The 14,817-nt window shown below is 52.6% G+C and overlaps 1 non-coding gene across 1 annotated transcript; it reads left to right on the forward strand.

Moving 5' to 3' along the window:
* Window positions 1-11,323: 11,323 nt before the first annotated feature.
* TRNAR-UCU (transfer RNA arginine (anticodon UCU)) lies at window positions 11,324-11,396 on the forward strand. Its single transcript has one exon. It is a non-coding gene; the product is annotated as a tRNA-Arg (tRNA).
* Window positions 11,397-14,817: the final 3,421 nt, after the last annotated feature.

The raw sequence follows: 14,817 nt of genomic DNA on the forward strand, positions 1-14,817 counted from the left end.
TCTGATTGGTCCTCTGGTCAGGTGTTTGGTTACCCTTTCCAGGTAAAAGAAACTTAACCCTTACCTTACCTATCTACTTATGACAGGGTCACCCTGCCTTGCTCTCTTCCTGCCATGTTGGGAAAGACAGCTCTCATCGTTAAAGGTCAGTTCCACCTGACCTTTAACGATGAGAGCTGTCTTTCCCAACATGGCAGGAAGCCCATTCTGTGTTTTCCTACTGCAAAGCCCAAGATCAGAGATTCACCTTCAGTGCCACCCAGAGGGGAGGCAAGTGGGGCAATTTGCCCCAGGCCCTGCAGGGGCCCCATGAGAATACAGTATTGCAACTTTTTTTTAATGGAAGGGGCCCCCAAAATTGCTTTCTCCCAGGCCAGCCCTGCTCAACTTGGGTGCAGGCACTGCTGTGCTGCCTGAGAACTAGCTGCTCCTGCACGAAGAGGATGAAAGAACCTACCAGAGCCTGGGATTAAACCAAGAACCTTTAGATCTTCACTCTAATGTTCGCCTAACTGCGCTACTTTGGTAGCTACATGGAAATGCTTTGGCCTGTTGCTTCTCTGTCCAGGATGTTTTTGCAGAAGTTGCACAGAAAAAGGACGTCATTGTGAGCGGCCCATGGAGACAAGACTCGCTTTTGTCTGTCTTGCTCGGCTTGACTTGCTTCCTGTCCTAGTGCCCAGGTTGACCTGGTGGTGGAAGGGGACTGGGGGCCAGTGGTGCGGGGGGGAAGTTGAGCTGGACCTGAGCTTAGACTAGACCCTGGGGCTGAGAGTCTGGTCACCACTTGCCACCCTACCCTGTTGTCCTGGCTTCCCTCACTGGGTGTCATTTTGGGAGGGAAGTGGGGCTTCTGCCTCCTCTCCCTGACTTTCACACAGCAGAGGAGTGTGAACAGGAAAACGAATGGCTGCTCCACACCCCCACCAGAGGAACCTGACGCCCTTAGCTGTGGTGAGTAAGAAGTGTCTGTGGGCTGGCAGGGCCTGTCCCCGAGGAGCTGGAACAGCAGCTGCCTCCTCTCCCTCGGCTCCAGGCTGTGGGAAATGCTCATTGCCTGGCTGCATGGCTGGATGCTGCTCTGTGCTCTGGAGAGCGTCTGTATTGCTCTGTCAGCCCCCCGTCTTCACTGAGCCAGTCTGGTAAGGTCCAAAATGCCCCCTCCGGCCTGGCAGCTGAGAGTCCGTGCAGACAACAGCCCCCCTGCCAGCCCCACAGGCAGCAGCAGCACCAGGCCCCCCAGCAGCACTTAATGCACTTCCTGTGGGGAAATGGCTCCTTGGCATCCAGCTGCTAGAGTGAGAACCAGGAGAGAGCAGTGTCTGGCTCAGCGTGGGGGAGAGAAGAGACCTGATGAGTGTGGATCTCCCTCTGTCTCCCCCGCAATGCTCGTCAGTTTTACTGTCACTGTGATAGTCAGTGCTTCCCTTCAGGGCCGGCCCTAGAGGGGTCTGGGACAAATCCCACCTTTCCTCCCCTGGCCCTGCCCCCACTCCACCCCTTCCCCCAAGCATTCACTGTGGAAATTTCCACAAGGCATCCAGGCTGGGGAGACAGTCGCGTGTGGGGACTGTTATACGACTGGATCAAGAAAAGCTGGCCCAGTTCACAGGCGATGAAGGCTGCGCTTGGCTGTTTGAAAGCGGGGAGCACCAAGTGAAGGAGGTGGCGGCCTCTGCTGACATTTTTGCGGAACTGCAGGGAATGGAGACAACAGGGGATGCTGGGACTCAGGGCGGACCCCACGGATCTGATAGTGGAGGACCACAGTCGCTGGAGAGGAGAGAGAGTCCCGCGAGAGAAGCCGCTGGTGGGAAGCAATAAGTGCAGAGTGGAAGCCAGCCAGCTGAGGGTCACAGGGGTCTAGAAAGCAAAGCTAGCAGCAGGTCTCATGGTGTAATGGGCAGCATTAGGACTCTGAATCCTGCAATCTGCGTTCACGATCTCAGTGGAACCTCCAGCCAGGTACGATTGGTTACTGCAAAGCCTGGAGTTCAGTGTGTTTGGTTCCTGTCTCAGATGAACTAGATGAGGTTTTTCCCTCATGCTGGGGACTGATGCCCACTGAGACAGGTCTTTGTGTCTGGCCAGTTCAATGGGCTGGCTGCTATAGGTTGGAGTCCTAGAACTTAACATCTTGTTAGAGAGATCCCCTGCGGGTTGACCATATGATTGTTTCTCATGCTTACCTGATGTCCATAACTTGGTCCCTGCAGCTTGCCACACTCTTCCTCTGTGCACATGGCTTCAAAGGAAGGATGCCAGGGCCAGCTTCATAGTCAGGGAAAGGCAGGGCGGGGAAGAGTCTCAGGCTACCCTGGCACACGCCTCTGCTGGACCACACCCTCTCCTCTGGGATGTCTTGTGGTCCCACCAGGAGTGGAACAGGTTCCCTAGAAGCAGGGCCACCAGAAGATTCGGGGCCTAGGGCAAAGCGGGGAGTGGACCATAAAAAGGCACATTCCCTGTGGTGCTTGTACTCACTGGGCGGCCTCGATTCTTCAGTGGCAGCAGGTCCTTTCCTCACCTCCATGTCTTCGGCAGCACTGAAGGACCCACTGCTGAAGTCATCGAGACCGGGAGGTGCCAGTAGTGACCCTGACCGGGCTGACGAGGTGAATAAATTAAAAAAGGCGCTTCTAACCAGGGAAGGGATTCTACCAGGGCTTGTGCAGCCCCTGTCGGGGCCTGGGCTTGGGGCAATTGCCCCACTTGCCCCCTCTGCAGGCACCCTACCTAAAAAGTAGGGCCACCAGAGCCCATGACCTCCCTGTCCACTCAACTCCACGCCCTGCCTCACTCCTCTCCCCAAGCCCCACTCGCTATGCTGGCTCTTCCCTCAAGAAAGTGCCTCCCGCTCACTGCTCTCTGCCCCCTCCCACCCTCAGGTCATTACAAAGTGGTAGGCAGAGCCCTCCCATTTTGAAAAGTCCTGGGAGTGTTGTTCCCCCCTGTTCAGCACCCCTGGGGCCCTGCACTTCAGCAGCTCTCCCTGATTTCAGCTGTTAGTGAGGGAGCCTCACTGCTAGCACAGACTTGGCAGTTTCTTGTATGAGAGACGCTGTCCCAAAGCAGGACTAATGCTTAGAGCTGGTTTCAGTGATTTCAGATCTGTTTGGTCTGCAGCAAGACTCTCCATTGAGTCTTAATCAGCATCGTTTATTACACAAGAGACTAGAAAAGGGTGAAATGTGGCCTGGAAGCCTTAGAAGATCCACCCTAACTGAGTACAACATTGTCGCTACCTGCTTTTCAACCCCACTAGAATGGTTTTGGGGTCACGCCTGGCTTTATCAGCCTAGGGGGGTTTGGAGAATCACAATTAACAAGTGCTCCAGTGGCGCAATTGGCTAGCGCACCAGTACTTATAGAGCAGTGCTGAGAGGAGCTATGCTGAGGTTGTGAGTTCAAGCTTCCTGGAGCATTGGTTTTCATTAACCAAATAGCTTTCACCCTCTCCTTTGGCCCTGTGAAGTGTAGAACTCCAGCCCTGGAACACTGAGGCAGGTGAGGGGTCAAAAATGCCCCTTATTACCTCCTCTCCAGAGTGCAGGTCAGAATTACAATCCTTTCTCCCCACCAGCCCCTTTATGACCAGGATCTCTCAAGCAGAGCCTGGAGTCCTGCCCATTCCCTGAGCCTGGAGGGAGAGGACAAGGAGCCTTGTTAGAGGGCTTTCCCTTCCCCTCCACCACTTTCCTGGCTCTTGTCACGCAGACAGCAAGCAGCAAAAGACGAAGTCGAAGCGCAGACAAAGGGATGTTTACTGGGGTTAGTTTCCAGCAAGCAGATTCTGAGCCCTTCACACCAGTCAGGCCGATCTCTATACACTGACAGAGTCTGTTCCCCTGTTGTTCCTTCCCAGCTCTGCACCACAGAGCGTTTACCCCACCATCCCTACAGACAATTTCTTCGGTGTGCTGGGAGTCTTGCCACATGCTCAGGGTTTAACTGATCACCATATGGAGGTCAGGAAGGAATTTTCCTCCAGGGCAGATTGGCAGAGACTCTGGGGGTTTTTCACCTTTCTCTGTTAGCGTGGGGCACGGTCACTTGCTGGGAGTTCTCTGCACCTTGAAGTCTTAACAAACGACTTGAGGCCTTCAATAGCTCAGACATGTCAGGGGTTTGTACAGGAGTGAGTGGTGTACAGTCTGTGGCTGATTGTTGCAGGAGGTCGGACTAGACGATCATAATGGTCCCTTCTGACCTTAAAGTCTATGAGTCTATGAGCTCTGACACTGTGGAGTGTTTACCCACATCCCCTTTCCAGCTCCGACACCGCAGAGCTTGCCTGTGTCCCTGTCCCCGTTCCTATATCCATCCCCTCCGTTAGCATGCTATCAATTCCCTGCCCCACTCCTGTCTGACCCAGTTTATACAGTTAATATTCTCAGCTAGACCTTAACCAATCATTTTACTGAATGTAACTAACCTATTCTAACCTATTGTAACAGAAGTCTTCTAACCATTACATCCCATGCCTAATTAACTTACACCACAGCAAAATTAATTCTCGCAGACAGAAACAATCAGAGACAAACAGATCCACAATAGAAAGAGTGGGGCAGAAGATAAACGGTACGAAAGAAAGACGTTTCAACAAACCCACGGAGAAGGGATTTCTTGCCAAATCAGTGCTCCTTAAGATCATGCATCCTACAAATAGGTATTCCCATGAAAGTCCTGCTCCAATACGTCGTGTTAGTCTTATAAGGTGCCACAGGACTCTTTCTCTATAGGAATCTGTTCTTTATCTGCGTGGTGATGGGAATAGCGGCAGGGTTGTATATTTTTGGTGGTCGTCCAAATGGTAGCCCTCTCCCCCACTCCCGCCCTGTAAGCGAGTATATTATATATTATTATTAAATAGTGTAAACATGGACTGGAAGCTGTAAGCATTGTAAATTTCTCTTTATTGCACAATATCACTATCAGAAAATCCATTGTTGATTTATTAGTGGTCCTACAAATCAAGAATTTGTTGCTGGGATAACAAAATGAATCGACAACGCGTCACCAGCCCAAATACAAGCGTCAATTAAAATGAAAGTCAGAAGCAAGCACTTGCCTGCTTTCAATATAATGTGCGTTATATTTTGTGGGAATGTTCTTAATGTTTTCTCTGAATACTGTGTGGGTCCTCAGTTTCCTCGCAAGGTGCCAACTGAAGTGTTGAGAAAAGAGATGCAGGTGACCTTCCTTGTCTGAAGAGACAAAAGGCCAGAAGAGCGCGGAGTGTCAGTTTGGGAGCTGGCTGCGAGAAATGGGGAATGCCTCAGAACTTAGTTCTGGTGCCCCACCAGCCCAAGATGGGACCTGAGCTGTGGGGTCCTGTTTTTCTGTTCTGTACCTACAAGCTTGTTCTCGACTGTGACCTGTCCTAATAAACCTTCTGTTTTACCGTGTTGCTGAGCGTCACCCGTCTGACTGCATAGTGTGGGGTGCAGCGGACCTCTGCTGCCCCGCGACCCCCCTGCGTGGACTCACTGCGAAAGCGCACAGTGGGAACGGCATGCTGATGCTCTGAGGTCAGACCCAGGGGCCGTGTAAGCGTTGCCTTGGAGACAGCTATGCTCAGAGAGAGAAGGCCTCCCACCAGAGTCGCTATGACTGGCTTTGAGGAGTGGTTCCAGAGCCATCTCAGCATCTCCTTCCACACCATGCGCTTCCCAGAAGTCCCGCACAGGCACTAACACATTCCCTCCTCTAGGCCTGCTCTCTGTTTCTAGGCATCTAGGAGGCACTATGAACTCTTTGTTCTCCAACACCTTTCAGTGGCCCTTGCAGGAGAGCGGCCCAGGCCACTAGTTTGCCTGGAGACAGGGGCTTGGTACATTGGCATTTCAGCCCTGCACTTTCGCTGCTCAGGGTTGTGAAAAAACACCCCCCCTGCAGCACTGCAGATGCAGCGCACTGTTAACAGTCGTCGTGTCATCAGGTGCAGCAGCGCTGGAGCACGGCTCCCAGCGCTGCACTCTACACCATAAGGGATGTGGTTTACAAGCAGCGCCTGGAAAGAGCTTCTCCCAACCTCGCTCTGACTACACTCACACTTCAAAGCGCTCCGCCGCAGCCGCTCACCACAGTGCTGCCGGGGCGCGCTGGAAATTTCTAATGTAGCAAGCCGGTTTCAGCCATCTCTCTGTGCAGACAGCATCACACTGGCCCTCTAGGCTCTACAACAATCACACCCCCTTCCTCCCACTGTCTAGATTGTTAGAAATGTTAGGAGAAAACAGGCGGCCCCCACAGTATCGAAAAAAACATTAAGAACATTCCACTTCGTAACACCTGTATACAGCTAGTTACTATACTTGAAAAGGTGTAAATAATTCAAGTATTGTGTGCTAACCCAATGATACTAGTTAGCAGGGGAAGCACAAGTGAATGAGAACCTGGGAGCCAGTGACTGAGGAGGGTCGAGTCAGGTATCCTGACACAACGGAAGAAGGAGAGCACAGAGCTATGACCTGGACTTCAGAAAAGCAGACTTTGCCTCCCTCAGGGAACTGATTGGGGCAGGATCCCCTGGGCGAGAATAACACTGAGGGGGAAAGGAGTTATAGGAGAGCTGGCTGTTTTTTAAAGAATCCTTATGGAGGTTTGCAGAAAAAACATCCGAATGATGTAGAAAGAATGGTTAAAATATGGCAGGCGACCAGCATTGGCTTAAGTGAAATCCTTGTGATCTTAGAATGAAAAAGACAGCTTACAGAAGTGGAAGATTGGACAAGATCGACCAGGAAGGAGTATAAAATACTGCTCAGGCCATGCAGGAGTGACATCAGGTAAGGCCAAATCACACTTGGATTGCCTAGCAAGGGATGTTAAGAGTAAACAGAAGGGTTTCTTCAGTATATTAGCCAACAAGAAGGAGCATAGCTAAGTTGAAAAGTGTTCTTCCCTGAAGCATTAGCAGGCACACTGAAAACTTGTATAACACTTGTACAGTCCCTGAGGACCTTGCCTGAATTCTGAAGCACTGGGTCTGCAGCATGTCAGCAGTGAGTGGGGGAGGTCTAGCTTTGGTTTCTGGCCAACAGAGGGATGAGTTTTATTGTCTCCAAATTTCAGTAGAAAAATTCAGACCCAAACTGTGTGGTGGGGGTTTCTCTGGTTTGGTTTGTTTTTCTCATTTGAAATGTCCTTGATCATTTTCCTGGGAAAACTGTTTGGAGAAGGCCAAGGAAGAGTCAGAACAATTACAAATCTCCATGGGAGTGAGGGGGTCTCTCAGCACCGGGGGAGGGGTGAAGATTTTCATGGAGGGGAGTTGAGGAGATAAATGAGAGGCTTTTACTCCAGCAGAGGGAGCGGCTTGGCAGAGTCATTTTTACCAAGTGAAACCCCCACTCGTTGCTCCTCTGTTGCTGATGCTCCACCTCAAACCCCATTGTCACCGCCAGCATGTGACCTACGACTTCCCACTGACAAAGCCCTTATCTATCACAGACAAAATCCCCTCATCTGCCCCTTCTCCAGCTGAGCCCTCCCACCACAGAGCCCAGGACAGCGCTGACCTAGCCATGTTGGGGGGTCGGGCTTAATTTTCAAAGCCGAATGCAAAACCTTCACCCAGAGAGATTTTGCTCCCTTCCCACCTCAGCTCAAGTGGCAAGGGAGAAACGGACGAGACACACTCGCTGGAAGACGACTCCCTCCCACTTCTCTATAGCCTTCTGTGACATTATTAATATGAACTGGGACAGTAGAGATCATTGCTGCCACCACTGTTATCTATGTGCAGCAAATATTGTGCAAAGGTTGGCGTGTGAGGTGTCTATGTCAAGGTTATGATTTGCTGGTTATAATTATGCTGGCTGTATGTGTGTACCATTTTTGTATTTGAAGTTATGAATATGGGCTATGTACTTGTATCTCAATTGCTTTTGATTCCAAGTAGCCTCAGTGATGCATTTGGTCAGCTTCTTGAGAAAGGACAATTTTCAGGAAGTGCCCAATCAAGAAATGCTTCGCTGACACTGAACTTTGGGAGACTCCAATCCACATCTGAGCTTTCCTGAGAACGTTCAAACTAACATGTAAACAATGGCGCCGGCCTGCAAACTGAGTCATGTATGGACATGTGATTTGCCCATGTGACTCCAGACTCCATCTTGCTGCTGTGATTTTCCACAGTAAGAATGGAGGACAGTCCCCATCACTGCACAAGAAGAGCAATGGAAACATTCAATACTGAAATGTGATTTGTGGCTGGGAGAAGTGTGAGAGCTGAAAAAATCCGACGTGTTTGTTCATGTCATACATGAGAGATCATCTGAACTAGACAAAGCAGTGCCCAGATCTCAGCAGTTCTCTGCTTCTGAGCACCCCTCCCCCTTGTATCTAGCTTGTTCTGTAGCCCTTCCCCAGCTTGGTCAGAGACGTACCTGAGCTCTCGGCTTTGTGTTCCACCTGACTCGGGCCTGGTCTAGGCTGACATAACTACAGGGCTCAGGGCTGTGAAAAACCCACCCCCCGATGTAGCTGTGCCACCCTCCCCCCTGCTATAGACGTGGTGGTGTCGACAGAAGATGCTTCCATCAGCCTGGCTGCCGTCACTCTGGGTGTGGGGTTCCTGCAGTGACGTTAAACCCCCTTCTGTGGCTGTCAGCTGGGTCTCTACTGTGCCGCTGTAGTCCCGTAGCACAGACCTGGCCTTGGTCATTGCTCGCCATGTCGCTAGAACCTGCTTTGGCAATAAAACTCCCCCTACCCCTCTTTTCCTCTTCTCTTCCCAGTTTACACCTGTGAGACTGAGCTCAGAGAACCTGGCCCTGGACCCCCTGGGCCGCTTGGTTATGTCACAAATGTGATGCAGATACTTGAGTCAAGTGGGAAGTGAAAAGGAAGAACTCAGCTGCCTGCCCCTCTGCTTAGCCTCTCCAAGGCCTGGGGTCCTGCTGTGCCTGCAGAGCAGCAGGAGCGGCTCTCTCGAGATGGTGTCGCTGTCCATCCCGTCAGTGGTAGAGGGGTCTCCGTGTCAGGCAGTGGCGACATGGAGGGAGTGTGGTGGCGAGATGAGTAGTGGGGAGAGGGAAGCCGAATGAAAGCAGGGATCACTGTGCTCTTCTGTAGCAGGTTTCACCCAAGGGGCAGGTGACACTGCAAAGGTGGAAAACCTAAGATGCAGAGAGCAACAGGGACTTATCTGGGCTCCTGGTTCCCTGGCCTCTGTTCTGGCCACTAGACAGCACTACCTATGCTCGGCTCCCTAGGGTTAGGTGAGGATACAGTTTTAAAGGGTATGGGCCATATCCTCAGCTGGTGTAAATCCGTATAGCTCCACTGACATCAATGACACAAATTTCGAGCAGCCGAGGATCTGACCCACTCTGCAGAGTTTGATTGAAAACTGGGAGAATGAGTTAAGACACTTGCTCATACAGAAGCACCATCATTCCCTTCTCATGGGAGGCTGAAACAGCCCTGTGGCAAGGGATGGAATTAGCCCCAAGAGGGGAATCCTTTTGGCCCTCTTCTGCCTGGAAGGGTCATGGAGGGGCAGGACTGAGGTGCTTTGGCAGAGCTTTCAGAATAAGTGCTGGGCTGAGCAAGCAGTGAGCGTGAATGTGGCTGACAGTCCTGGGACAGAGGGGAATGCAGCCTGGAAAAATGGAGAAGTTCAGCTGCTTTCCCTGGGCAGGTTTGAACTACAATCTCTCAATTAATAGCTGAATCCACTGACCCATTGCACCACAGAGACACATATGGGTGCTCACCAAGGCTGCTGCCTAGAAGCCTGCACATCTGCCTGCCAGCACTAGGGCTCACAAGGCACTAGTGTGGATGCTGGAGGCTGGGTGCTGGCTGCAGCAGGCGAAAAGCCAGCAGAATGGTGCAGTGGGAGCATGCTAGGCCCATAATCCTGTGATTAATGGGTCAAAGCCACCTTCTGCTGTGCATGTGCTTGTTCCTTTTCCCTCTGGGCCTTCAAGCAAGGCTGTGACCAGCAGAGCACCAAGAGCCTAGCCCATGAGGCAAGAGGTGGCTGAGGTGTCAGCCTGCCAGGGAGCTCTCCGGCTGGCTGGGCGTGGTGAGGGCCTCCTGTCCTGGCCTCAGGCCGCAGTGCTTCCTGGTCCCCTTTTCCCACCCACACCGGCAGTCGGAGGCTGCTGCGGGAGAACGCGAGGGAGGATCTCTGGGCGCTAGGCAGCGCTGTGTGTGTGGCTGTCAGGGGGAAGTGCTGAGGCTCCCGACTCGACCTGCCATTGACTCGCATGGCTCTGCGTGCCGTCAGCCGGGGCGGGCCACGCTGCAGATGTGACTCAGGCTTGGGCAGCATGGCCGCGCTTTCCTGATGAGCCATGAGGCAGGCCAAGGGCTTTGCATGACCTACAGCAAGGTGGGAGGGAGGCGTCTTTGGGCCGGCGTGTCTCGTCCGTTTCTTACTTGCCACTTGCACAGAAGTTGGAAAGGAGCGAAACATACACAACTGAAGATTCTGCACTTGGATTAAGCCCGAGTCCCTGACATGGCTGCTCAGAGATGGACTTTTGCGGTGCAGCCCCCACACTCTTCCAGCCAGCAGGTGAAACCACTGTGTCCAAGAAGGAGCCTTCGAGGTGGCAAAAGGGGGACATCATAGTTCCCGGCAGACCTTGGGGAGCCCACAAGGAGGCTTCAGTGGCATCCCTGGGGGAGCATAAACTCCCCCTTGCTTCCCCCTTCTGTGCCCATAACACAGAGCTCGATTAGTCAAAACCCTCTTCTGCCAGCACCAGGCCTCCTTCTTCTTACACTGGGCCTGCAAGCGAGGGGGCAGCTGGCACAGCACCAAGAGTCTAAACTGTGAGGCAGGAGGCGGCTGATGCCCACAGCCTGCTGGGGAGCTTCCAGAAGTTATTAAGGGACAGAGACTCCTCAATGCCCTTAGTAACAAGGGTTTGGGGTTCGTCAAGGCCAGTAAGGGGGTCACTATGTCGGCCCTGGAACCCTGGGTGTCAGGTCACTGTACAGCTTTGATCTCAACAACCAACCAGCAGCCCACAGCCTCCCTCTGGGTCTGCCCCACCTGGTTACTCCGACCTTACCCCCGTTCCAGCCCCAGATTTGCCCCCTAATCGTCCTACTGCCACTCAGAGCCACAGACGTGGAGGTGGTGAAGGAGGAAGGGGTGACTAGGGTGAGGTTCTTCTCTAAAGATGGCTGGCAGAAAGGTGGTGCTCAGCTCTGTCAGCGACCTGCCCAGTTGCCTCGCTGCCAGGGGACGCAGACATTTCTGTAAGGCCATTAAATGGGGTATTTGGCTTCTGAGTGAATGTGAGGAATGTGCACTTATGAGAGGGAATTTCCATCCCTTCTTCAGCTGGTTTTCAGGGCCCCAGTGGCCTAATGGATAAGGCAATGGCTTTCTAAGTCAGAGATTGTGGGTTCAACTCCCATCTGGGGTGATCAACTACTTTCTTCCTGTATATTGCATGGAAACTTTGGTCTTATTTTCACCAAGGAAGCTGGGAGATGTTTGAGCACAAAGTACTGCAGCTTGAGAACAATCCCCCAGAAATGGCATCTTCCACTCCACAAATGCTTTCTAAACCCAGCAGTAGCAAACAGTTCATACCAGTGTTTGTCTGAGAATAGAGGGAAGGGGAGTGCTTACTCCAACACGTCCATGAGCGAAAGAGACAGGAAGAACGAGGCCATCCTGAAAGAGAATGGATCTGTCTAGAGACAAAACAGAACCTGAGAATGAGCAGCAGTGTGAAAAGAAGAGGTTCAAATGTGTGTTAGATGTTAGGGGGCTCATCCCTTCACCCTCCCATTTCCTGGTCCTTCTCGCATGAACAGAGAGCAGCAATAACCAAAGTCGAAAGGTGGAAACAATTAGACGTTTATTGGGTTGAACTTCCAGCAAGCAATGATTCCAATTTCCTTCCTCAGTGTCCCCTTCCCAGCTCTGACACCACAGAGCCTTGCCTGTCCCTCTGTTCCCATTCCCCGCCCTTAGCAAAACATGATGCCAATTCACCCCCCCTTTTTTCCTGACTGTCTGCAGACTATATAGTAAAACTTGCATTCTGCTTAGCTGTACCCTAACCACTCATTTTACTGAAATTTAACTAACCAATCCTAACACATTGTAACATGATTATTAACCAGTTATACCCCACCACCTTAATTGGTTTACACCCAACAAAATTAATTTTACAGCAGACAGAAACAGTCACAGACCCAGACAGCGATTATACAGACAAACACTAAGGAAGTGGGGACTACACTGCTAGAAGAACACAGCAATGAGGGTGTCACACCCCTGCTATTGATAGGTGAGTTCGTGCCAGACAGGATGCTACCGAACTAAGTTTTCTTTAACCATCTTTACCTGGTGGTGCTGGGCATTGTCAGGACAGGACTGTATCCCAACAGCGCTGTAGCACCTTACTTCAGTGTGACTGGTGAGCTATGACCGTTCGCTTGCCAGCCTATGGCTGCCCCTTGGAGTAGCCAAAGAGCAGGGCTCAGACTGTCCCAGTAAGAGAGCCCTTACCCGCAACAGTGATTGTGATTCTTCTTACCTCTGTGACACTACATGAGAATCATCTAGCTACATTGTAATACGTCAGGCCTTTCCAGAGGTGTGAAAATCCACATCCTAACAGCTGCCCTCGGCTCCGCTTTGCTAGCTGCCTGCCATCTCCCCGCTGTTCACGCTAGCAAACTAAAGATCCCTCGAGCCAGCCCTGTGTGCCCTGCCTTCCCTGCCAGCGCTCGCCCTCCGCGTCATGGGGAGCTGGGACATGTGGGGTTTGCTGCTTTGTGCTCATGGAAGTAGCCTGTCACATCCCTGGACAGGATCCGTTTGTTTCCCAGCGGCTCATCGTTCCGCAGGGCCCGGGTGCAAGGACTGTGGGCAGCACGAGGCCTCTTCTGTATACTCTGGGTAGCCTCTAGCCACCCTCCCAACTGCCTGCACAAAGCCCCTGGGTACTCCCCTGCACCTGAGCTCCATCCTGCCTGCACACAGACCCTAGGTACTCCCTGCTGCACCCTGAGCTCCATCCTGCCCGCACACACCCCTAGGTACTCCCTGCCTGCACCCTGAGCTCCATCCTGCCGCACACCCCCTGGTACTCCCTGCCTGCACCCTGAGCCCATCCTGCCCGCACACGACCCTAGGTACTCCCGCCTGCACCTGAGCTCCTCCTGCCGACACACCCTAGTCTCCTGCCTGCACCCTGAGCTCCATCCTGCCCGCACACAGCCCTAGGTATCCCTGCTCACTCTGAGCTCCATCCTGCCTGCACACAGCCTGGTACTCCCTGCTGCACCCTGAGCTCCATCCTGCCCTGCACACAGCCCTATGACTCCCTGCCTGCACTCTGACGCCATCCGGCCTGCACCAGCCAGTACTCCCTGCCTCACTGACTCCATCCTGCCGCACACAGCCCCTGGTACTCCCTGCCTGACCTCTGAGCTCCACCTGCTGCACACAGCCCTAGGTACTCCTGCCTGACCTTGAGCTCTAACCTGCCTGCACACAGTCCTAGTGTACCCCCTGCCTGCACCCTGACTCCCACTGCTGCACACAGCCCCTGGTACTCCTGCCTGCACCAGCTGATCCATCCTGCCTGCACACAGCCCCTGGTCTCGCTGCACCTGAGCTCCATCCTGCTGCACACAGCCTCTAGGTACTCCCCGCCTGCCGAACTCCATCCTGCCCCACACAGCCCTGGTACTCCTGCCTGCACCTGAGCTCCATCGCCTGCACACAGCCCCTGGTACTCCCTGCCTGCACCCTGAGCTCCACCTCCTGCACACAGTCCCTAGGTACTCCCTGCCTGCACCTGAGCTCCATCCTGCCTCACGCACACCCCTAGGTACTCCCTGCCTGCACTCTGAGCTCCTCCTGCAGCACACAGCCCCTGGTACTCCTCGCCTGCACCTGAGCTCCATCCTGCCTGCACACAGTCCCTGTACTCTCTGCCGCACCCTGAGCTCCATCCTGCCTCACACAGCCCTGAGGTACTCCCTGCCTGCACCTGGCTCCATCCTGCCCGCACACAGCCCCGGGTACTCCCTGCCTGCACCTGAGCTCCATCCTGCCGACACAGCCCTAGACTCCCTGCCTGCACCCTGAGCTCCATCCTGCCTGCACACAGCCCCTGGGTACTCCTTGCCTGCACCCGAGCTCCATCCTGCTGCACACAGCCCCTGGTACTCCCGCCTGCACCCTGACTCCATCCTCGCACACAGCCCTGGTACTCCCTGCCTGCACCCTGAGCTCCATCCTGCCTGCACACAGCCCTGGTACTCCCTGCCTGCACTCTGAGCTGGCTGAAAGGCTGAAAATGAAGGTGAGATCAGGTGAGTCTTTCTAACTATGTTCAGCTGGAAAAAAGGTGCCAGGAGAAGCAGCACACCTGCCATTAGGAACATTATCGTCTGTAAGTTATTTTATATTTTTATAACACTCTAGAAACACATCGCTTGGTGCCAATCCCTGTTTACAATTCTATTTGGAAACCCATCACTCACTTTAATCCATTTAATGGTTCCATGTCAGTTTGTACGCTCTAGTTTTTCACAAATTTTGTGCGTACCTACGAAAACATCTTACAAAAATCTTAATCTTACATCAACACTAATCCCTTTTATCAGCCCACTGGACAGGATCTATTTCCATAAATATATTTAATTATCTAATGTATTCTCAATGGTGACTGGCATTAATATATACCTCCTTAATTTTTATAATGGAGTTCTAGTCCTCCACTATCTTACCAGAGATTGATGTGAGACTGATCGGCCTATAATTACCTTGAACTTCTATTTACTCTTTTCAAATACTGGCACAACGTTAGTTTCTTCCAG

The sequence above is a fragment of the Chelonoidis abingdonii genome, chromosome 19 (assembly GCF_003597395.2).
Source record: "Chelonoidis abingdonii isolate Lonesome George chromosome 19, CheloAbing_2.0, whole genome shotgun sequence".
Lineage (NCBI taxonomy): Eukaryota > Metazoa > Chordata > Testudines > Testudinidae > Chelonoidis > Chelonoidis abingdonii.